Here is a 26,161-nt window from a genome sequence, read left to right on the forward strand (position 1 = left end):
AGATAACATGCTGTAGTCACACTGATAGAAAATCATGGGGTTAGTGCTCTTACAATGTTGTGGGTTTAAATTTCATTCTGGGGACCTGAGCAGAAATTCTAAGCTGATATGCCTCTGCAATGCTGAGGGAGAGCTGCCTTACAAATGAGGGAGCAAATTACTGCAGATGCTGGAATCTGTACTGCAAACAACAAATGTTGGCAATCACAACGGGTCACACAGCATCCATGGAGAGAGAGCAAGCTAATGTTTCGAGTCCAGATGGTTGTTCATCAGAGCTTGTCATCTCTGATGAAGAGTAATCTAGACTCAAAACTTGCTCAAAGCTTGCTCTCTCTCTCCGTGGATGCTGCCTGACCTGCTGTGATCTCCAGCATTTGTTGTTTCAAGTGTCTTACAAATGAGATGTTTAATTGAGGCTCCCTCTGCCCTCTTGGTTTGATTTAAAGATCACCTGGTACTATTGGAAGAAGATTATGGAGTTGTTCTGATCAATACTTTATCCTCAATCGACTCTAATTAGATTATGTGATCATTATTTCACTGTTGTGTCCAAACCGTTCATCAAATTTCTCCTTTTCCAATGGTAATTACAATCCATAAGTGCTTAATTGGCTGTAAAGGACTTAGGACTTCAAAGACTAAGATTGGCCCAAAGTGCTAAATTAATGCAAGCACTTCTTTCAACTTCAGGACCCAGTTCTACATTGTGCACACTATTCTCAATGATATCTCAGTACTGGTGCTAGCAATGGGTCATAGAAATCAAATTTTCCATGCTACTTTCCCATGTTCACCTACCTGTCCACTGCAATAGCTACTAGGGTAAAAACTGAGGCTGAAACAGAGATTCCTTGAACCAAGCCACTTATCTTGCAGACAAAGCTTCCAAACGGCCATCCTGTAAAACAGAGTACACTTCATGTCATTCATTCTGGTGAAATATAGCAAAGATGATTGAAGGGTTCTGAGGAAGGGCCAGCAGACCCAAAACATTAACTCTGATTTTTCTTCACAGATGGTGCCAGACCTGCTGAGCTTTTCCAGCAACTTCAGTTTTTATATAGCAAAGATGACCGCTTTTAGATTAGTTTTCTGCATAAATAAAGCAGCTCTTAATTTACTTTCCACCCAAAAATATTATCACATTAAAGACAGATGTCGTTTCAGTTCTTTAAAATATTGAATGCTAATTTGAGAAGGATGATTCCTACATGGTCCAGACTTGTACAAGTAAGCGATCCTAGACAGGAGTTGACACCCGCTGGTCCAGATTGCCTGGGAATACTACCACTGTGACTGCCATAAACTGTATCCAGCCACCTACTCCATAGAACCTATCACTGGGCAGCGACAGCACTGGCTGGTGGGTCCAACTAAAGAGCAAATTAGAGCCCTTTAGTGAACCCACTTGTCAGGTTTCAATATTACTGATGGGGCCTGTGTAATATATCTTGTGGCAGCTCAGACGAAGGAGTGCTATTCTAGGCTCTATTAGGCTAACCCGGGCCATTACCTCATCATCCAGAGATGAGGAATCTCTTTTCTCTACAAAAACTACATTACTCATTTCCTAAAGCAAGCATTCCTGCTTTTTAGCTGGGTACTGTTATGAACTCATTCAAATAAACAATTAAATATTGTGAGGCCCAGCAGTCCTGAACATGTATGGGATATCCTGCCTGGACCATTGGATGTCCAGCCACCCTGAGATTACTCCTGTGGAGAAATTACCTTGCAGTGTCAATGAAAGGACAAGGGCAGTTGTAAGTAAGAAAACGTGCTGGAAATAGCATTGAGCAAATATTGTCACTCATAAAGAATGCTGAATGGGCATTCTAGGGACTGAGGGTTTAGATGGATTTTAAGCCCAGCATTTCTGATGTTGGCTAATTTGTACATAATTATAATGTACATTTGCAATTGGAAATTGTTGCAAACAAAAATATCAGGAGCACCAACTGGAACAATTACACATTATTTATAGTGGATTTTCCGAGGCATTGAAATGAATGCATTAGTTCCATGCTTAGTATTCTGTGCCAGGGGTCTCAGGATTGAGACTTCTTCAGTAGACCTTACAAGAATGAAACTGCACCACACCATAGTGATCACACTGCATTAGCAGTGGAGGCACATTATCAAGGCTGTAGATAGTGACATTAATGTTGAACAATTCGATGGTGCAACATATGTAGGTGAGGCATGATATGTTGGAGGCTCTGCCAATGGGCTGTGGAGTGGCAGATGGAGTTAAATTTAGATAGATGTGAAGTGCTGCATTTTGGAAAGGCAAATCAGGGCAGGACTTTTGCGCTCAATGGTAAAGTCCTGGAGAGTGTTGCTGATCAGAGACCTTGGAGTGCAGGTTCCTAGTTCTTTGATAGTGGAGTCTCACATACACAGGTTAGTGAAGAAGGCATTTAGTATGCTTGCCTTTATTGGTCAGTGCATTGAGTATAGGATTTGGGAGGTCATGTTGAGGCTGGTCAATGGTGAAGTGGCCATTAGTTAGGCCACTTTTGGAATACTGCATTTAATTCTGGCCTCTCTGCTATAGGAAGGATGTTGTGAAACTTGAAAGGGTTCAGCAAAGATTGGCAAGGATGTTGCCAGGGTTGGAGGGTTTGAGCTACAGGGAGATGCTGAATAGGCTGGGGCTATTTTCCCTGGAGTGTCAAAGGCTGAGGGGTGACCTTGTAGAGGTTTATATAATCATGAGGGGCATAGACAGAGTGAAGAGCCAAGGTCTTTTCCCTGGGGTGGGGGAGTCCAAAACTAGAGGGCATAGGTTTAAGGTGAGAGGGGAAAGATTTAAAAGGGGCCTAAGTGGCAACTTTTTCACACAGAGGGTGGTGTGTGTATGGAATGAGCTGTCAGAGGAAGGGGTGGAAACTGGTACAATTACAACATTTAGAAGGCATCTGGATGGATGTAAATAAAGGAAGGGTTTAGAGGGATATGGGCCTATAGCTGGCAAAAGGGACTAGAGTGATTTAGGATATCTGGTTGGCCTGGACGAGTTGGACCGAAGGGTCTGTTTCCATGCTGTAGAGCTCTATGACTCTGGAAAGGCTTGAATTCATTGTGTAGAAATACTGTTTGGTAACTATCAGAACAGGAAAGCTTTAAGGCTTAAGCCTCATTGAGCTTCTTTCAAAAAGAAAACATTGCAACAGATCAACATTTCACTAGCAGCAACCTAATCTGGATAACATAAAAGAATCTGCCACTGGGCAGTGGTAAGCAATAAGAGTAGTGAATATAAAGATGACTCGTTTGGCCTGAACACCATTATTAATCACCTGAGTAATTTGCCATTCTGGGAAACCAGTTCAGTGTACCTCTCGGTGTTGCTGTCTCTGTTGTTATAATGTGTGGTTGATTTTGCAGTGCCTTCAATGGGCTTTGGATTAGTCATAAATTAGTCATTTAATTCGAGACATGAGTGATTTGGTGATGGAGGAGAAAGGGGAAGGAAAGGTAACACAGATGATTTGGTGGTGCATAAAAACACCTGTGGAAAATCAAAAGCCCCTAACTCGTAGGGGGCTCTTGTGGCACAGTGGTAATTTCCCTACCTTTGAGCCAGAGTATCAAGGTTCAAGTCCACCTGCTCTAGATGGCCACCATTGAATCACTGAACAAGCTGCTTAGGAAGGTGTCTATAAATGTGTTAGATCATACTCAAGGCATTTAAATGCTACAGAACAGAGGGATTTGCGAGTCCTCCCCATGAATTGCAAAAAGCTAGTATTCAAGTTCAGCAGGTAATTGAGAAGACAAATGGAGTATTGACATTTATTTCAAAGGGAATGGAGTATAAAAGTAGGGAGGTTTTGCTAAAATTATACAAGGAACTAGTTAGACCACAGCTGGAATACTGTGAATAATTTTGGATCCTGTATCTAAAGGAAGCTGTATAGGGATTGGAGGTAGTCCAGAGAAGGTTTACTAGGCTGATAACATGTATGGAGTGATGGAATTATGAGACGAGGTTGAGTAGATTGGGCCTGTACTCACTGGAATATAGAAGAATGAGAGGAACCTTATTATTGAAACATAGGATTCTTAGAGGACTTGACGGGTTAGATGCAGAAAGGTTGTTTCTCTTGTGGGAGGGTCTAGAGCCAGAGGGAATAATCTCAGAATGAAGGGTCACACATGTAAGATAGAGATGATGAGGAATTTCTTCTCTCAGAGGGTAGCGAATCTGTAGAAATCTTTATGACAGAAAGCTGTTGAGGCTGGGTCATTCAGTATATTCAAGACTGAGATATTTTGTTTCAATCTGTAAGGAAATCAATAGTTATGAGGAAAATGTAGGAAATTGGAGTTAAGGATTAGCAAATTAGCCATGATCCTAGCCAAATAACTTGATACTTGTGCAGTTCTGAAGAAGCAGAACTCTGTTGTGGATCTCTTAGGTGACATTGTTGAACTGAAATTATACGTGCCTTCTAAGGTGAATGTTAAAGATCCCAAAACACTGTTTGAAGAAGATCTGGTCATTGTCATGTAGTTCTTTTTGGAACATTTTGTCTGTAAATTGGCTGCTGTTTGCCTACATTCCAAAACTGACTATACTTTGAAAATATTTCATTGATTGCTAAGTGATTTGGGACATCTTCAGAATGAGAAAGGTGCTCCACAAAGGGGCCACCTGTTCCCTTTCTTAATAGCGTGATTATCCTAGCAGAAATGTGCTGCACACAAAATAATTATTGCTGAAATTTGCTCAGAAAGTTTATCAATCTGCTGGTTATGCAGTTACGAATAAATTTGCCTTTGAAGAACTTATGGATTTGGAACAATATTATGGGGACTAAATGAAAAAAAAATGCATGAACATCTCTGAGATTTAAGTTTGCATCCATCTCAGAATGAAGCATTGAATTTGTTTCCTCTTTACAGTATAAGGTGGCAAACGCAACGAATTTGACCAGTTATAACACGACAGCATCCTGCTGAAATTGTCACTTTTAGAGAGTTTGCATAGATTATTGGAGTTGAAAACAACAATTTGTTGTGAATGCAAATAAATTGTCTTGCAATTAGCAATAAGGTTCATTTGGATAGATGTTGACGCCAGGTGACTGATGTTATTGAGTCAGCAACCTGTTCTATACTCTCCTACTCCTTAAAGGAAACAAAAAGGCAGGAGAGACATAAAACAGGATGCTGATTTGCTATTGTCTGCTTTGCACTGTCATCCAAAGTGTAGATCTATCCCATTCTGAGGGCGAAGAACAGAAGGTTGTTCTATATGTTAGAGATAGTAGGATCTGGGTTGAGATTTTCCATTTGTCAGACAGTTATTATTCCAACCTAGGTGGGAGTTACACATGCAGACACTGTGTATTCTCCCTTTGGGTACATTCCAAAGGAAATTACCCAGGAAATTAAATTGTACTCCTCTACATTTGGAACTCTTTGGAATTGTCCTTTTAAACTAACTCTTGAGTAATTATCAAACATAACCTATATGTAACCTCACACACCAACAACTCCAACTTGCCCAGACTCCTTACATCTCCCAGACCTTACCGTGACTCCGTTCCGGGACCCGACCCTTTTTAGCTTCAGGCAAGATCTACCCCACTCTCTCACCCCACCTGCTGCTAGACCTGCCTCAACTCCTCCATTGTTACCAAACCTAATTTCTCTCACTCACACCAACTTACTCAAAAACAATGCATCACTTAGCTTGTGCCATGCATCTTGGCACAATACCCACTTGGCACACCACCCACATCCCACCTGGCACCCTATCCCCTACTCACCAGGCACTCTACTAACCTAAATCCCTAGCCCCTGCACATATTACATTCTACCCTGGGACCCTGCCCCTTCCCCAGCTGCCACCCTTCTTACCTGGCACCCTACCTCCTCACTCATCTGGCTCCCTACCCTCCCAGCACCCTAACATCACACTTACCTCACAAACTTACAGTTTGTCAGCAGCTGCCTAAGTGGTTATCAGGTCCTTTACATTTCAGAATACAGCGAGCTGACTGCTGTGAAAAGAGGGAAAGCGGTTTGCCTTCCTCTGACAGCTCTGTGCTACAGAAGAACTTCCAGATGGAAGTACAGTGCTGCATTTTCTGAAGGATCAGAAATCAGATCCTCTCAGAAATGCACAGCTCCCTCTTTACAGGTAAAAAAGATTAGCAACCTGTGTGAGATTGCCACTCGTCGGAAAACATAGCCCAAAAAGTTACTTTTAAAAAGTAACACATAATATCTTTAAGTCAATTTGACAAGCACAATTTACCTCCTAAAATTTAAAGAAATATTTTGAACTTTTCTTTCAAAGTTGGAATTTATATGCACTACATGATCAATATTACAGAGGTCTGTATCAGTTTATACGACATGTACTCTCTCTCTCTCCCCTGGAATTCCCAAAATGATACTCCCAATAACCTCACACACGCAACAAAAACTAAGTTGCTGGAAAAGCTCAGCAGGTCTGGCAGCATCTGTAAAGGAAAAGACAGAGTTGACGTTTCAGGTCCGGTGACCCTTCCTCAGAACTGATGGTGACTGGGAAAACATCAGTTTATATGCGGGATGTTTACGTGTTTTTACTCCCAGTAACCTATTGACTAAATAGCCATCCACCTACCTGTCAGGATGTTGTCCACAAGAGTCGTAGGCATGCAGAATATCCCAACAAGAAGGTCGCTAATGGCAAGGTTAAGAATGAAGAGGTTGGTGACTGTCTTCATGTGTCGGTTCCGCACCACAACGAAACAAACCAACCCATTCCCGAGCATGCATAGCAGGAAGATAAGAAGGTATGATATAATGAAGACCGTGGCAACTGAAGAGGTGTGTTGGTAGAAGGGAAGATATGTAATGTTGCTCTGAAGATGAAAATATGAAGTTGATCCATTTATAAAGAGTGAGTGATAGTCTTGGTCTGAGATGTTCTGATCCAATTCTTTGTTCATTGTTGTGACTCTATAACATGAGAAGGCAACACAGTTAGAGACATTGTTCATAATCTCACAGCTGGATAAATTCATCAACAATTTCAGCATTGTGTCTCTAACCTGTGATACAGTAACCTTCAGGACTTTTATAACCGCTCATGGATTAAAAGAATCAGCCATAACTCTTTCCAGAATAAACTATTTCTTGAGAAGAAAGGGACAAACTGTTGTAAAGGAATTGAAGAGCAATTAACAATCCCTGAGGAAAAGGAGTTGAAACAACATAAACAACTGTTTTAACATAAGCTTGATAACTAGCTGGCTTGTGACAAATAGTCAATTAAGATTGCCTGCAGAACAATTTAAAAAGTTAAAGACGGGACAGAGACAACACGGTGTGGAGCTGGAGTAACACAGCAGGCCAGGCTGCTTGGCTCCAGCTCCACAGTGTGTTGTCTCTGACTCCAGCATTTGCAGTTTTTGCTATCTCCTAATGATAGGACAGGCTATGTTTTGAGCAGACAGCAAAAATCCAATCTAATGAGGAACAGAGAAGCTACACCTGATAAAAAAAAAGCCAGCTCCAAACATGGTGACTTCAAAAGTGTCATAAATAATGTCACACTGCAAACTTAATCAGACAGAAAATTGTAAAAGAATTCAACTTCAGGATTCTTAAGCAGCAAAAACCCAGAGAACCACATTGCACAGGGACCAAACCCTGGAAATGCACAGACAGACACTGTTGGTTGGAATTCCACCATTAACTGAGTAATAGCTAAATTGAGCAGTGAGGCTTAACTTGCTTACTTGAGGGATTTTATTTTGGTTGCTACATGCAATAAAGTTTAAGTAATTGTTTCAGTATTTGATTGTCTGTGAGATTTCTTAACAAGTAGCCAAATCATAGGTAACTTGTGGTAATTTACACCAGCAAATTTATATATTAATATATAATACAAGGCATGCTAATTTCCTGTCTGTCATATTACACTTCCTGAGTTGGATCTTGGAGTTGAGTGTATTAGAATCGATGACTCAAATGTGACAACTGCGAATTAGAAATGAACATTAGGAACAATCTAGCAATGAAAAAGTTGAAACTGCCAAACAATTCAAAAGTTTTATTTAAACTAATGTCTGATTACTGTCTTCACCTCATCTCAGAAAAAGAAAGAGCTGTGTCCATAACATAAGAAAAATCAAAAACAGATACTTCAAGATATTATTTCAGAAGGATATCACCTGGTGGCTACTGGGACATTTTGTAAAACACAAACAGCTAGTGCTTGTGATTCATTTTGGAACAAATGACAAAGTTAGAAAAATGTTGTGCAGAGTTTCAGGAGCTGCATTAAACAATGAAAGAAACAGGACCTCAAGAGGTAGTTGCCTCAGGATTACTTGCGGTATAACCTGCTGAATATAGAAACATGAGGTTTGATGCAGGTTGAATATGTAGTTGAAGAAGTGTTGCAGAAGAAAGGTGTTCAGATTAAAGAGCCATTGGGAGCACTCGAAGGGACACCTGCACAAGGTGGACGTGTTGAACCTGAGCTGTCCCATGACGAGTTTTCTAATTATGTTGGGGAGTATTTTATTCATTTCAGTGGAGGAGAGGAACCAGAAATAGCAGAAAGAAACTGCAGTGAAATCAGAGGATAGCAATGCATGAATGGCAGCAAAATTAGGTAAGTTCCAAAGATTCAGGAAAATAGCAAAAGTAACACAGCAAATGTTAAATTGGATGTATGCCAAAGTCTGGAGTAAAAACAATAAGATTGGCAAGTTGCAGGCGCAACATGACACAAAGGTTTATCATTTTATTGCATTCAAAAAGACATGGCTCAAACAAAATCAGCAACAGGCCATTTATATTCTGGGTACCAACTTATCAGGAATAATCAAGGATGAAAAGGAGGGAACACGTTTGTATTGGTGAAAGATGCTATTGCAGTTCATAACATAAGATGTAGCATGCTGAATTACACTAGGACTGGATTAACTCAAAGAGAGGGGAATTTTTTTCTTACAGATCTCCAAACAGTCAGAAGGGGACAGATGGGCAAATTTGTTGGCAACGTTTGAAAACAAAACAAAAATTGGGTTGTGGTATTAGGAGACTTAAGTTGCTCTAATACAGACTGGAAAATCATGGTGTGAAGGCCAATTTACCCACATACAAGAAAACTTTCTCATCTGTCAATCTCTGGTTGAACAAGGAAAATAATAGTGTTGGTGCCAATGTGGTCTATTGCATCTGCTGCTCCTGATGTGGCCTCCTCTACAGCGGTGAGATCAAGCGGTGGCTCGGAGACCGCTTTGTGGAGCACCTACGCTCGGTTCATGACAAACGAAAACATCTTCCGGTCGCAAACCACTTCAACTCCCCCTCCCACTCCCTGGGCGACATGTCCATCCTGGGCCTCCTCCAGTGTCACAATGATGCCACCCAGAAACTGGAGGAGCAGCACCTCATATTCCACCTCGGGATTCTACAACCCAATGGTCTCCATGTGGACTTTACCGGTTTCATAATCTCTCTACCCCCGACCTCATCACCATCCCACCAACCCTCCCTCTCATCCCTGCCTCCTTGACCTGACACAGCCTGTCCATCTTCCCTCCCACCTATCCACCTCCCCCACCTCACTGACCAATCCCCAGCATTGCTTACCTGCACTCACCTATCACCATCCCACCTACCTTCCCCAGCCTCACCATTCCTCTCTCTATTTATTTCAGAGCTCCATTCCCCCTCCCCCATTTCTGAAGAAGGGTCCCAACCCGAAATGTCAACTTTCCTGCTCCTCTGATGCTGCCTGGCCTGCTGTGTTCCTCCAGCTCCACTCTGTGTTATCTCTAATAGCGTGCGATGTGCCTTGGATAATTATCAAGGCAAGTGACATGAATTTTAGCAGGAGAGCATCTAACTAACAAGTGATCTCAAGTAATTTTGGAAAACCATCAAAAAAATTGAAGGAAGAGCTTCTCAGTTAGGGAGAAGCTAATTTAAGGATGAATCATCCACAGGTTGATTGGAAAAGGCATTTTCCAGGAAAGAAGCGATGGAGCAACTGGGACAAAATCGCTCCATTATAAACTAGATACATTGCTTTGAAGGGTAAAGTAGGGCATCCAAAACCGATGCTCTCAAGATGATAAACTAGGTAAAAGTTAAAACAGTAACAGGAGGCTTCTTTCAAATGTCAGGAGCAAGATTCAGTTAAGAACCAGAGAGATAATGCAAAGTACAGGAGGAAATGTAAGAAGTTAATGCAGAAGGTAGAGAGGTTACAAGAAAATTTTGAGGTGGCATTTAATTAAAAGCCCCAATACAGTTTAGAAACATGTAAAATTTATGTAATTAGCCAGGGAAGAAAGAGTTGGGCAATTTAGGGACACCAAAGATATTCTCATGGAGAAACAGAAATCATGATCATGACAACAATGTTTGATTGGTATGTTTCACAGCTATTCATAAAACAAACAGATAAACCAAAGATAACAGGGTGTAGGGCTGGATGAACACAGCAGGCCAAGCAGCATCAGAGGAGCAGGAAGGCTGACGTTTCGGGCCTAGACCCTTCTTCAGATCTAAAGGTTACCTTAAAGAGAATGGCAAGTTACTGAATAGTAGTGGTAAAAATATTGGCACTCCTGAAAGTCAGTGAATCACCTGGTCCTGGTGAAGTGCATCCTAGGCAGTGGAAAGTAGCAAATATTAAAATAGTACTGGGCGCAACCATTCAAGCCTCAGTGAATTCAAGAGTAACACCAAAGGATAGCAGCATTGTTCATAGTATAACACAATTCAAAGAAAGGGGTGGGAGGTAAATCAGGAATATTCTTACAATTGCAGCAGTAGAGTGAAGGTCTGCTAAATTGGTTCCTGGGATAAGAGGCTGAATAATTGCGCCTATGCTCCCTGGAACTCAGAATAGTGAAAGGTGATCTTATTAAGAAATATGAGATTCTGAAGGGGCTTTGGGGCTGATAATGAAAGCTAGTTTCCCCTGGATGGGAAGTCTGGGTCCAGGAATAAGTTCCCAATCACCTCGGACTGAACTACGGAGAGATTTCTGAGAGGGTTTTGAGTCTTTAGATTTCTCCAACTCAAAGATTTATGCTTGCTCCATCGTTAGGTATATTTGAAACTGAGACAAGCAGAAGTTTGATCTCAGGGAGTGAAGCGATGTGCAAAACGCTGACATACCAGTGTGGTGTGACAACCAAACTCATCTTCCCTGTCTTTTCTTTTCTTGTAGAGGCTGGTCCCCCCATTGACACAAAGTGCGCACCTTAGTCACCCCTGGATTCCTTTCTGCATTTTTCCAAGCAAGCGTAGGAGATGCAATGCCCTTCCTTTCACTTCTACCTTGCTTCTCACCATCGAAAGTCCCAAACTCTCCTTCAAAGTGGAACAGTGATTTGCTGGTACTTCTTCAGTGAACTGTATTTGCTGCTGATAACGTGTTGTCCTCTACATTAGTCAAATACAGACTGGGCGATTAGGTTGTGAAACACTTCTGCTAAGATGACAAGCAAAAGCCCTGACCTTTGGTTGTTTCTCATTTTAATTCTCCAGCTTGGTCCCCCCTGACCTTACAGGTTAAGGTCTCCTTCAGTGTTCCAATGAAGTTCAACACGAGCTCAGGGAACATCACTGTGGCCCAACAATTTCGATGGCCAGAGAGTTGATGGAGCAGTGCAGACTGTGTGCTGGGTCCTTGTCTAATTCCTGACATGGCAGACTCCAATTCTATGAGGGGAAATTTCCCAGCGTTAGGAACTCTCCAAAAGAGTCCGCTAAAGCCGTGGAATTTGGAGGGTTCCAACTTACTTAAAATTAATACCTATCCAGGAAAAGTAAGAGGATTAAAAACTTGCTATAACTTGTGGGTAACTACTGAACTGACTCCCCCGACTCACCACTGACACCAAAAATAGTACTTCCCCATATATCCTGCAGACCCCTGACAGCACCACACACACCCCCAATCAGACACATCACCCCACTCAATCCCATTCCACATCCCTGATGGGTGTGATCCTGAGATTGTTAAGATTGTACAGGACGTTGGTGAGGCCTCTACTGGAATACTGCGCACAGTTCTGGTCACACTGCAATAGGAAGGATAATATTAAATTGGAGAGGGTTCAGAAGAGATTTACCAGGCTGTTGCTGCGACTAAAGGATTTGGGTTATAAGGAGGGGCTGGATAGGCTAGGGCTTTTCTCACTGGAGCGTATGAGGTTGAGGGGTGACCTTGTAGAGGTTTATAAAATCATGAGTGGCATGGATAGGGTGAAGAGCAGTGTTCTTTTCCTTAGGGTTGGGAATTCAAAACTAGAGGGCACAATTTTAAGGTAAGAGGAGAAAGATTTAAAAGGGACCTGAGGGGCAACTTTTTCACACAGGGGGTGGTTTGTACATGGAATGAACTGCCAGAGGAACTGGTAGATGCAGGTACAATTGCAACATTAAAAGACATTTGGATAGGTACATGAATTGGAAATGTTTAGAGGGATATGGGCCAAATGCAGGCAAGTGGGACTAATTTAGTTTGGGACTTGGTCGGCATGGACGAATTGGACTGAAGGGTCTGTTTCCACGCTGTATGACTCTATGACTCTATAATTCATTGGTGAACCACAGCACCAATGAGGGAATACAACAAGTGATCAAAAGGATGCAAAACAACAAAGGCTGAAATCCTGAGGAGGCTGATTATTATCAGAATGGCAATAGATTTGGAAAGGGGGAGGTGCAACATGACCTGGGTGATGCTGTACCCAGGTTGCTGAAAGTAAGCATGCAGGTGGAGCAGGCAGTGAAAAAGGCACATGGTATATTAGCCTTCATAAAAAGAAGATTTGAATTCAGTAGCAGGGATGTCTTGCTGCAATTGTACAGGACCTTGGTGAGATCACACCTGGAATAATGTGTGCAGTTTCAGTCTTGTTATTTGAAGAAGGATGTTCTGGCTAGTGCAGAATGATTCTTGGGAAGGCAGAACCAGCAGTGACTGGGGTTTAGACGAATGAGGTATTCCCATAGAACCTAGAAAATTCTAATAAGAATGGACAGAGTAAATGCAGCAAGGGTTTTCCCATTGCTCAGAACCAGGGTCCACTGTTTAGGATGCAGGGTAAGGGCAGGGTAAGAGTGGTGGAATTCTCTGACACAGAAAGTGATTGAGACCAAAATATTGACTTTTTTTGTGAAGGAATTAGATATAATTCCTAGAGCTAAAAGGAACAAAAGTATGAATAGAAAGAGGGAACAAGGTATGAAATTGGATAATCAGCCATAATCATACGGAATGGTGGAGCAGACTTGAAGGGCTGAATGGCCTCCTCTTGCTCCTATTTTCTATGTTTCTACATCTCCGTGTTCAAATGAAATTGACGACCATAGACATAAATAACTGCAATATACAGGGATGGACGCTGTGTCATTGCTCACTCCACAACAGATTTGCAAGCCATTCTCAATCCTGCAAACAACAAAACTTGCCTGTCCTTAAATGTTGCCAAAACAAAACTTGTATTAATCCACAGCTGGTCAAATATTCCAATGCTCACATGTGTTGAAGGTGAAGCTGGAACACTTCCTGAATGTTGAACACTTCCCAGACCTTCATAGCCATCATTCTCAAAAGATGGTGAGGATGGTCCAACCCCACAACACCAGATCAGCTTTCTACAAACTATAGCAGTGATAACATGACAACAAAGATGTCAAGTCAACAAAGTTTTCAGTGTATAGAGCAGTTGCTGTCACTGCAGTCCTGTACCGCAGTCTAATAGTGACACGTGTGTATGAGAAACTCTAGCAGGTAATGCTTCTGTTACATCCTCTTTATTCAACGGGAGGACCAACAAACAAGCATTTTTGAATCCAACTCCACAGGCATTCAGGCAAAACTCCTACAAAATCACCTTCAAAGAACTGCAAATTTTGTCTGGTTGGCCAGAAGAAAGCTACCCACCAGTTTCTGTTCTCTCAAACCTTCAAAAGTCAATGTTCTAGGGTAGGAAATGTTCTAGCCAGTCCAAAACTCTCATTGAAGTGTGGTAGTATTGATATGAATGAATGAGAGGAGCTTGCTGCTGATTGTTCAAAGTGACCTGTTCATCAAACTACATCATGATCTGAGTCCAACACTTCAACGATAAGATGAAGCAGTGGTAAGGAAGTGAAAAAAGGAAGCAAATCCTATTCTCCAGATCCTGTCACATGGTGCAATGTCCCTCCTCATGTGCTCTATGAACTATGGGTCATGAACCAAGCTGTTTAGTCACATAAAGGACCACGGCAGCAACACAGGAGGCACCATCTTTGGATCACGGTACAGCTGACACATTCTGATTCCATTGAGAAAGGCTAACAATCCAATTGCTGGTTTATTATTTTTTGTTTTTGACAAAGTATAGACCTCAAAGTCTATATGTTCCTCCATAGTTCCTAGCTACTGAAAGCATCTTTCTTGTTCAAAATGAATGACCATGGACTACCCCAATATTGAACTCAATCTATCTGAGTTATTTCCAGTTTATTTGTCAGCACACCAATCTTGGCTCTTCCAACCTTCACCTATGATCTCAGGCCATGTAGATGTCAATGTAGTTTCAAATCTCATTCTGGAGTCTTGAGCACATGATCCAGGTCCACAATTAAGTACGCTATAGACACAGATCTCCACTATTCATGTCAGTTCTGAAGAGGAGTCATTTAGACTTGAAATGTTAGCTTGCTTTGTCTCCATGGATGTTGTCTCACCTGCTGTGACCTCCAGCATTTTTTGTTTTCTCCACTGTTTATATGCTGTTTTTCAGATGTGGGATTGAGGATGTGTTTGATTTCTCAGGTGATTATAAAAGAATCAAAGCAGAACAATGAATCCCTAATTACCCAGAGGGTTGTTAAGAGTCAATCACATTGTTGTGGGTCTGGAGTCACATGCAGGTCAGACCAGGTAAGGATAGCAACTTTCCTTCCCTAAAGGACATTAGTGAAACAGATGGGTTTTTCCTGATAACTGGCAATAGATTCATGATCATCATTAGATTGTTAAATCCAGATTTTTATTGAATTCACATTCCACCATCTGCTGTGGCAGGATTCGAACTTGGGTCCCCAGAACATTATCTGGATCTCTGGATTAACAGTCCAGTAATATTACCGTTAGGCCACTACCTCCCTGCTTTTGTGTAAATTGGGTGTTATTTTCGTACAATTACAATATTTCAAAAGTATTTAATTGGCCTGAAATGCTGTCCTGAGATAATCAGATAATAAATACAAATCATTTTTTGCACGGTCGCAAGCAAAATTCCCTGAAGTTCTGAAACTTACTTTATGTGTCAGATGAAGTATGTAAGGCTCATTATCGCAGGAGCTGCTGACAAGTTTGTATCTCTCACATGTTGCCAATTAAACTTCGAGTTTGAAATGGACGTTGGTGAATCTATGAAATGTTGGAAAATCTTATTTCTCATTTTTTCCAAATGAGGAATATCAGTATGTGAACCATCACTTGTCATGTAGATCAGAGGACAGGACTGGCAGATCTCATATTAAATTGCAGTTTTTTATTCTGAGGAGCAATTTTCATGACAGAATGCAAGGCCTCAGAGACACTTCATAGACAGATGTAGAATCCTGCTCCTTTTGCTTCTCCATGACAATGGTTTCCAACATCAAGTCCAGGACTTTACTGGTAGACATTTTATTGAGGTATGGACAGGAGCTGCATGATTCCCTCTTCCCAGGCACTTTGGAATGGCTCCTCTTTGCACTGGGCTGTCATGTTGGCGATCTTCAAGTGAAGCCTCCTGTAGGAGGTGCTGTTGCATCCATGACCAATGGAAGGGGAATCCCTGTTGCCAAGGCTGCCTCCATGACCCCAGTGTCACTGATGGAGGGAGTTTTCTAACTAGAATCACAGAATCCCTACAGTGTGGGAACAAGCCATTCAGCCCATCAAGTCCATAATGACTCTCTGAAGAGCATGCCACCCAGACTCACACCCCCTACCTTATTCCTGCGGCCTATCCACCTAACCTGAACATCTTTGGACTGTGGGAGAAAGCCAGAGTACCCAGATGAGAGAGACGTAGAATGTGAAAACTCCACACAGGCAGTCATCCAAGGCTGGAATCGAACCCAGGTCCCTGGTGCTGTGAGGCTGTAGTGCTAACCATTGAGCCACCATGCCACCCATTGGGAATGGAAGCAATAGCAGATTTGAAATTCCCTGGAGTGTATCTCCCCAGATCCTGGAAAGTGCAGGGCATGTTGATAAGGTGGGAAAGAAAGCATATGGAATGTCTCCTTTCATTGGCTGAGATACTGAATGCAAGTATTACGAACTTGACCAAACCCCCTCAAAATATATTAAGAAGATAGTCCAGGCTCCAACTTTTCCTTATTTTAAAAATAAGAGGTGTTATGTTCCAGATGCAATTCGATTGGTCAAACTACCAGGCTTGAAACAAAACACATTTTATTCAGACAATCTAATTAAAATACAGACAAGGTAAAAAACAAAAGAATTGGCTTAACTGTAACACTATTGAAATAGTTAACAAAATAATATATATATTAACTACTACTAATTAACTGTTCCAATATAGTAACATCCCATAAACACACCCTTGGCAAAGGCAGATTCAGTAAAATAGATTGTCTCATACACAATTCTAGCAGCAGGAGAGAACACCAGCTTTTAGCTGAAACAGAGAGAGGAATAAGAGTTTCTACATCCAGCTTCAAGATCCCAGCGACGGTACTGAAGGCTAAAACTAAAAATTCTGGTTCTGTGGGAGCTTGACCCCACCCATTCAGGCTGCTTCTATTGTTCCAACTTAAAAAAAGTCCCAAGGCCTCACATGCTGTTTACTTTATTGTCTTTGGAGCAGACTGCTCGTAACCTCGGTCTCAACCTTTCTTCATTAAAAAAAAGGAGAAAATACACCGCTTAATGCTATAGTATCGTCACTAGAGCAGGGATGTAAACATACTGTAAACATACATAGAAATGTTAACACACCTGCAAAACATACTCTGTGCCATTGTGACATTTCATTCTACACAGGCCTTAAAACAGGTTAAATGTTTCTATCATAGTCTTAATGGTCGTAATCTCCAATAATTTGGTCTCAAAATCTTTCCTGAGCCAAATCATGTCCTAAGTTCCCTCTGTACATGAACCTACTGGAGATGCACTTTGTGACAATATGCCTGGCAAGATTTTATCAGTCGAAATCTGTCGGTCTAAGAAATTATAGTTTTGTTCCCTTTGCAAACCATTTTTAATTATTGTTGCATAAAAAATTAATTTTGTTATAAGTTTAAAATTATTTTTTTCAATCAATTCGCAAAGTTTTCAACCCTTCGGCTAGAAATTTGATGTACTTTGGCTAATGGTCTGAAAATGAAGATAGGAATGTGATAATGACAAAACTTAATCAGAAAAGTTGCAATTGATGTTTCACATAATTTAGACATATCCTTTAGCCTTAAAGCTGATAACTCATGCATTACCTCCACAGTCACAGTTATGACAAGAAGTTATGTCTGTAGACTGCAGAAGAATTAAGATTTTAGGAACAGTCATTTGCTGAAGAAGCAAAGCATCCTACTTTGAAGCTATTCTTACAGTCCCGCATATTGATTGAGAGGCACCATGTAGGATCACCTCATCTCAATGCAACACAGATCTATTCACTAAAGGGACAGTATATAGCATTCATTTTAACATTATCATGTTCACTAAAGGGCCAGTGGAAAGCATCAGTTAGAGAGAAATTATTATAATTAATTCTAACACAAACTTATCCAGTATATAATATGATAGAATCTTTTGAAGAAAGAACCATAGGCTCTCAGCTTGCTTTGAGAAAAAAAATTCTCATCTCTGTCTTAATGGAGAGTCTTTTTTTATTATAATGGCCCTTTGTTCTAGAGTCTCCCATAAGAGGAAATATTCTTTGAACATCTACCCTAGAAAGACCAGTCAGGATATGTTTCCATCACACCACCTCTCGTCCCTCTAAACCCCAGTATATACAAACCTATCCTGTCCAATCCTTTATCATAAGACAACCTGCCTATTCCAGGACAAAAACAGAATTTACCAGTGAAACTCAGCAGCAGCTGTGGGAAGAAAACAGAGTTAACGTTTTAAGTCCACTGACTATTCATCAGAACTGAGGCTAACAGAGAATGGGTAGTCTGTGCTGAAAGCAAACGATATAAAGTAATAATAGGCCTGAGTATGGGTGAGAATGGGTGGGCTATGCTTAAAGCAAGCCATGTCATGACAGGGCTGGGTGTGGGCATGGATACAATACATGGAAAGATGGAATCAGGCTCTGAAGTTATTGATCCTAATGTTGAGTCTTTGAGTCTGCAAGGCCCCCAAGTGGAAAATGAGATGTTGTTCTTCCAGTTTGTGCTGATCTTCACTGGAGCACTGCAGCAAGCCCAAGACAGAGATCTTGGGCAGGGAACAAGGTGGTGTGTTGAAGTCGCAGGCAACCAGAAGCTCAATTTCTAAAGAAGGGTCCCGAACCGAAACATCAGCTTCCCTGTTCCTCTGATGCTGCCTGGCCTGCTGTGTTCCTCCCGCTCCACACTGTGTTATATCAGAAGCTCAGGGTCTTTTTTTACAGACAGAATGTAGGCTTTGTGCAAAGCGGTCACCCGATCTGTGTTTCATATCCCCAGAGTAGAGGAGGCCACATTGTGAATAGTGAATACAGGTGACTAGATTGAGCGAAGTGCAGGCAAATTGTGGCTTCACCTGGAAGGTGTGTTTGGGCCCTTGGATACTGAGCAGGGAGGATGTAAATAGATAGGTGTTACACCTTCTGCAATTGTATGGGAAGGTGACGTTGAGTTCTGGGGTGGTGTTAGGAGTGGAGGAGTGGACCAGGGTATCCTGCAGGGAATGGAGAAGACTGACAATGGAGCGGGGGGGAATATGTGTCTGGTGGTTCCATCCCACTGGAGGTTGTGGAAATGGCAGCTAATGATGCTTTGGATGCGGATGCTGGTGGGGTGGTAGGTGAGGACCTGGGGAAAACTATTGGTGTTGTGGGTGGGAAGAGAAGGGTTAAGGCCAGAAGTAGTCAGAGGTGGGTCAGACACGGCTAACGGCCGTGTTGACTACAGTAGTGGGAATCCTTGGTTGAGGGAAAAGGTGGACATTTCGGATGGCCCCCTGCAGAAGGTGGCATCATCAGAACAGATGCAACTGGGATGAAGAAACTGGGAGAGCTTAATGGTGTCCTTTCATGACCAGGGTATGAGGATGTATAGTCAAGGTAACTGTGGGGGTCAGTGGGTTTGAAATGGATGTCGGTGGTCAGCCTATTTCCAGAAATGGAAACAGAGATGTTGAGGAAAGGAAGGGACGAGTCAGAGATGGATCAGGTGAAAGTGAGAGCAGAGTGGAAGTTGGAAGTGAAATTGCTAAATGTTTACAGTTAAGAATGAGTTAATAAACAGGTTGAGCCCAGGTAAAGTCCAAAGGGAGGGTGGATGTAAGGTATTGGAAGTTGGTGAAGGGGTTTGTGAGATAGGGAGAGGACTCATGTCCAAAGAAATGGGCACAGATGCAGAGGTGACCAAAGAAAAGTTCAAAGGCATGTTGTGCCTGAAATTTATTGCTGTTGGGGCACAGAGGAATAAAATTAAGACTTTTGCTGAGTTCAGACATTCAGCATCAGAAAGTGGAAGGTCAGAAAGGATAAGAGGTGAGGTCAGGAGAAAGGATGAAGTCAGAGGGAAGTGGGAAGGAGGGGTTCCAGAGGGCTGTGGGTATCTCTGAGTAGCTGCAGCCTGTGTTCCTTAATGCGTGAAAGGAAGAGAAAAAAATTTCTTGTTAGAACATCGAGTGAGTCAGAGGATGAATTGGAACTGGGCACAGGGCATCTCTGAGTCGCCATGAGGCAGTATTGATGGAGATAGAGAAGTCAAGAGTGCGCATGTAGCGGTGCAGGACACTAAGCGTAGATCTCAGGATGTGGCGAGAACAGCTGTCTGAGGTACGTTGTACATCACCAAGATACCTGTGATCCCAGGTGGCTTTGAAACACAAAGGATGAAACTTCAGTTGGAATCCACGTGGGGGGAGTCTGAGCCAGTGGTAGTCATTGAGGAATGGGATATGACTGTGAAAAGGCTGTGGCAAAGAGTTTGTCAAATACAAGGAGAGAAAATGAAAGTTATGATGGTGAACAAGAAGAAAGGCTCGAACTGAAATCCCGTTGGAGAGAGCAGCAGAACTTCTTCAAGGTGGGCATACCTCAAAGAGATGTGGCAGTGAGTTAAACACTAAAATTAAAAAAAAACTGCCGATACTGGAGATCTGAAACAAAAGCAGAAATTTTTGGCAAAACTTGATAGGTCTGCAGCATCTGTGGGAAGAAAGCTGAGTTAACGTTTTGAGTCTGGTGACTTCATTAGAACAGAACTGCCTATTCTAGATATTAATCCAGTAGAAACATTTATATTCTTCCTTAAATAAGGAGACCAATAATGTTTGCAGCACTCCATATGTGGTACCATCACTATGCTGACAATTGAAGGGTAAATTCCCTACATTTGCTTCCAATCTGTTTGCAGTAAACAGTAACTTTCTATTAGCTTTCCTAATTACCTTTTGTATTTGAACACCAACTGTCTGCAATTCATGCATGAAGATACCCCGATCGCATTATCTCTCAGAGCTTTGTAATGTCTCACCATTTAGATATTACGTTTTTTATAAAAAATGTCTCCTTACCAAATTGGATGATTTCAGATTTTCCAGATTGTACTCCATTTACCACATCTTTGTCCACTTATCTAACCCATGTATATATTTTTGTAGCTTTCTTATTGTCCTTTTCACAAGCACTTTCCTACCTTTCTTTGTGTCATCAACAAATTTGACAACCATAACTTTGGTCCCTTTAGTCAGTTGTATGAATTGAAAAATGGTGAGATGCCAGCAGATAACCCTGTGCCACACCACATGTTACATCTTGCCAAGCAGAAACTTACCCATTTGTACCTATTCTGTTTGCTGTTTTGACTATTTCACTAGCTGCTTCTTTTAAGACCCTAGGATGAAGTCCATTGGGCACTGGGCACTTGTCAGCGTGCAGCTCCAGCAATTTACCTCAGTAACAGTTCCCTGGGTGATTTGTAGCTTTCCTGAGTACCCCTTGTTTTTCCTGATTTACAGATCTTTCTGGGGCTGTTACTTGTATCCTCTATTATGAATCCTGAGTACAGGAAGGAGGGGGAGATGGTGTGGCAGTAATAACATCATTGGACACAAATCTATAGGCCAAGGATATTCTCTGGTGGCATTTGTTTTATGGTACTTTGGTTCAAATTTTGGCAGCTTGTAGAATTTGAATTAAATTAAAAATATTAAGCCAGTAAAAAAACCCATGTGGCTCACTAATGCCCTTTAAGGAAGGAAACCTGGGGTCTTTAGCTTCACCCAAATGCTATTCCAGATCCACAGCAATGTGATTTATTCTTGACTGAAATGGTCTACTCTGTTCATGGGCAATTTGGGATGGTTTACAAATGCCAGCCTTGCTGCTGACATCCACATCCCAGGAAGGAATTAGAAAAAGCTCCTCACTGAAACATTGGGTTGTGATACATAGATAACAAGGTGTAGAGCTGGATGAACACAGCAGGCCAAGCAGAATCAGAGGAGCAGGAAAGCTGACGTTTCGGGTCTGGATCCTTCTTCAGAAAATCCTGAAGAAGGGTCCACACCCGAAACGTCAGCTTTCCTGCTCCTCTGATGCTGCTTGGCCTGCTGTGTTCATCCAGCTCTACACCTTGTTATCTCAGATTCTCCAGCATCGGCAGTTCCTACTATCTATGGTTGTCATACATGTTCCTTCCTGTCCAGCTTCCTTCTCAAGTCTCCATCTTCAACGGCCCTCAGGCATAAACATCCTGGATCATTGTGACTTTGACTGGCATTCAAATTTCTGTCCCTTTGATTGAAGCTCTCTGCATGTCAGCTTGCAGGAAGTTGCACAATGCCCAGATAAACACTTCTGACCAACTCAGATCAATGTCCTTGAGCCTGTGAAAGAGTTTATTGGAAAACCGTCTGCTTTGCTGATTTGACTAGATTTCCATCTTCCTACTGTTCCTTCACACTCATTGTTTATATTCACCATCCTCAGATATTCTCAATCCATCTGCAAGGCAAATCCCACTTCTCCCATTCATAGCCAACAGCTTTTCCCCAGGGTAGGGGAATCTCGAAGGCATAGGTTTAAGGTGGAAATCTCGAAGGCATAGGTTTAAGGTGAGTGGAGGGAGATACAAAAAGGCCCAGAAGGGCATTTTTTTTCACACAGAGGGTGGTGAGTGTCTGGATGGGCTGTCAGAGGTAGTGGTGGAGACGAGTACAATTTTGTCATTTAAGAAACATTTGGACACGTACATGGATGGGATTGGTATATAGGGATATGGACCAAATGCAGGCAAATGGGACTAGATCAATTGTGAAAACTGGGTGGCATGGACAAGTTGGGTTGAAGGGCCTATTTCCATGCTGTAAACCTCTCTGATTCTATAAGTCTCTACGTTCTCTCACATTCCCAGCGGGAGGCAGAGAATCGGGTTGTATCTGCTTCATGTTTACCCCTGAAAAGGGGACCTCCAGCTTTGGACAGGCATCAGAAGCATGTCTTGATCAACTCATTGCTTGATCTCCTGTTGCCCTAGTAATAATATGGTTCTTGTTTTAACTGTCATCTGGCTCATTAGTGGGGCTCTTCATACAAGTCAGCAGCAAGGTCCTCAGAATCATTGTCTACCAGCACCTGTTGATGGTCTATGGAGGAAGGAAAGCCTACTGGAAATGTCATAGCCCACAATGAATGAAGCTTGGCTATTCCCAGGATATCTTGTGCATATGTGAAAGATCACTTTGCAGTGGATGCAAGCTGACTGTACATTAAGGAATTTGAAACCATTCTAATTCATGAGCCTAGCTGATTTGTTGTTGCCTTTGATTGTCACATGCTGATAGTCTGTCAGTTCCTGAAGTTTTGGAAATCCAGTCAACTCAGCAAAGCGGATGGTTTTCCAATAAACTCTTTCACAGGCTCAAGGACATTGATCTGAGTTGGTCAGAAGTGTTTATCTGGGCATTGTGCAACTTCCTGCAAGCTGACATGCAGAGAGCTTCAATCAAAGGGACAGAAATTTGAATGCCAGTCAAAGTCACAATGATCCAGGATGTTTATGCCTGAGGGCTGTGAAGGATATTAAGACTGGAGAATAAAGCAGATCAGTGTGAAAAGGATCAACTTGAGTGACAACAGGAATCTTGCAGCAAACTTGAGATGCTTCGTTTTCTCTCATAAAGCTAACAAGTATTGTAGTGGTGTAAATTTTCACCCTTTTTAATTGCAAAACATGATGATATAATCCTTAGGCTATAATGTCTTACATTAACTAATTAGTATCTACTTATTGGTCAGAGATGTGATTGTATAACTGAATATGGAATATGCTGTTTTGTTATACACACCTGTCAGGAAATTCTGAATTGTGATTAACCTTTACAACACTGGCCAATTCAATTAGGCTGCTCGTATAATTTAATCATAAGCTAATTTAGAATGCACTTTGATGGTATAAGTGCCAAGGTTTTTAATTTGATCAAATGTGCATGCTAATTCCTTAGTTTGGATTAGTTGCACTAAATCAGAAGTGTAGAAACAGAAGCCCCACTAGTTGCATTATCTTAGCAACAGAAAGATTTTTTTTTAATAAATCTGTTCAGATGTGGCCTTTAGGATACACTGCTGGAATAGGTAGGACCTGAACCAGGACCTCTTGACTCAGAGTTAGGGACACTATTGCTGCACTGCAAGAGCCCTTGTGGAAGTGGATATGACCTTTTATTAGTTCAAGGTTACTTTCAAAAATGCTTTTTATTAATCTATTTTTCTAATCAACTGGTTCAGAGATATTAGTACACACCTCTGGAGCAGTTGAGATGTGAACCTTGCATCTCAGTCCAGGGCTAGGGACACTACCACTGCACCACAACAGCCCTTAGTACCTGCTATCATTAAATAAACTTTAATCAGAAACCTACTTGTTAGGAATTCAACCCATTTACCGAGCCACTGACTACGCATCAGTCAGTTTCTTAATTTCCCCTTATGTTGGGAGAAATTAATCATTTATTGATTTGATTAAATCATTTATTGTCATGTATATTCAATATAAAATACAGTGAAAAGTGTTTACTGTTGCCATACATAGGTGCCATTCACATTAACTTAAAATAAAATAAAAAACAAAGAAAAATAACTTAAAGAGAGTCCAACTTTTCTTTCTCCTCTGGTCCAATCTCACTCCAGTCTTCCCAGCCCACATTGTGCCACCAGCACAGTCCCACTCTGGGCTACACCAGCTCACACTGTGCTGCTGCCAGAGTCCTGCTCTAGGCTATACCAGCCCATGCCATGCTGCTGCCAGAGTCCTGCTCTAGGCTATACCAGCCCACACTGTGCCGCTGCCAGAGTCCTGCTCTAGGCTACACCAACCCATGCCATGCTGCTGCCAGAGTCCCGCTCTAGGCTATACCAGCCCATGCCATGCTGCTGCCAGTGTCCTGCTCTAGGCTACACCAGCCAATGCCATGCTGCTGCCAGAGTCCTGCTCTAGGCTACACCAGCCCATGCCATGCTGCTGCCAGAGTCCTGTTCCAGGTTCCCAGCCTACACTGTGCTGCCATAATCACCCCGAAGAGAGAAGACTGTACATATCAATGGATGAACAAAACCGCATCCTCCGTAATGAACCTGGACACAGCTTCAGGGTGTCCATCAGTCCATCACTATTTCTCTGCACTGTATTCCCATGTTGCCTCCAAATTCCCTGAACAATATATTCACTTGGGCTGTGTCTCACTCTAGATGTGATCTCTCCTTCCTGACTGTGTGAAGCTTACTGATCGTGTGCTTTCCACAGGCCCTTTCTCAAACACAGTTGTGGTGTACTGCTCAAGCAACTAAATAAATGGAGAAATTAAGAAGCTAAGTTTTAACTGGATTAAGATTTCTTTACAACCACTCTGGTATAATATTTAGTAAAGTAGCAATGCCATTAGTTATGTAGCAATGCTAAGGAAGGGATCAGACCAATGGAAGGACCTTGAATGGAAGTCAAGAGAAAGTGAAAGGAAGAGAGGGCTGAGAACACAGTCTCCTGCTCAAGAGCATATGACTGTAAATCAGGACCGTTTTTAGATCCTAAAGGCAGTTTTACTCCAGAAGGCGTTGCTCCCAAAGCCAGCTGCTGAAAAACTGCTTCTAGGCATCTGTTAGGCAAATTGCCTAACTACCACCAGATAGGGACTCACAGCTAGTTGTTCTCCTTCTTGTGGGTAGATTGCACAGAAATGAGAACATATCTGCTTAATATCCACTGCCAAGCTCTGTCAAGTTCCTCCCAGTCCCAATTTCAAGACCTTGCTGCTTGTGACTGGAAGATTCCACTCAAAGTGTGCAAGTGTCCAGAAAGCCGAGTTCCAGAGGTGAGATGAGAAAGACTGCCCTTGACAGGCTGCATTAGAATGAATGAGGAATCAAGGAATCCCAGCAAGACTCCAGTCAATAGGAATCAGGAGTCAACTCTCTGCTGGGTGGAGTCATGCCTCACACAAAGGAAGATGAAACAAAAACAAAGAGTTCTGGAGAAACACAGTAACTGTACAGAGAAAGAAGGAAGATTGTTGTGGTTGTTACAGGTCAGCGATCTTGGCTGCATAACATTTCTGCAGGAGTTTCCCAGGGTATTGTCCTATATCCAACCATCTTCACCAGCTTCATAACTGATCTTCCTTTCATCATATGGTCAGAAGTAGGGATATTCGTTGATGATTTCACAATGTTCAGCTCCATTTGTGACCCCTCAGATACTGAAACAATCCATGTCCAAATGTAGCAAGACCTGGACAATATCCAGGTTTGGACAGAAAAAGGGCCAGTAACATTTACCCCCATGCAAGTGGCAGGCAAGTGAGGAGAGAGTCTAACGATTGTCGCTTGACATTCAATGGCATCACAATCAATGAATTCCCCACAGTCAACATTCCAGAAGTCATCATTGATCACAAAACAAACTCAACTAGCCATGTACATACTGTGACTACAACAGCAGGCCA

This window comes from Rhincodon typus, chromosome 3 (assembly GCF_021869965.1).
Source record: "Rhincodon typus isolate 14 chromosome 3, sRhiTyp1.1, whole genome shotgun sequence".
Taxonomy (NCBI): domain Eukaryota; kingdom Metazoa; phylum Chordata; class Chondrichthyes; order Orectolobiformes; family Rhincodontidae; genus Rhincodon; species Rhincodon typus.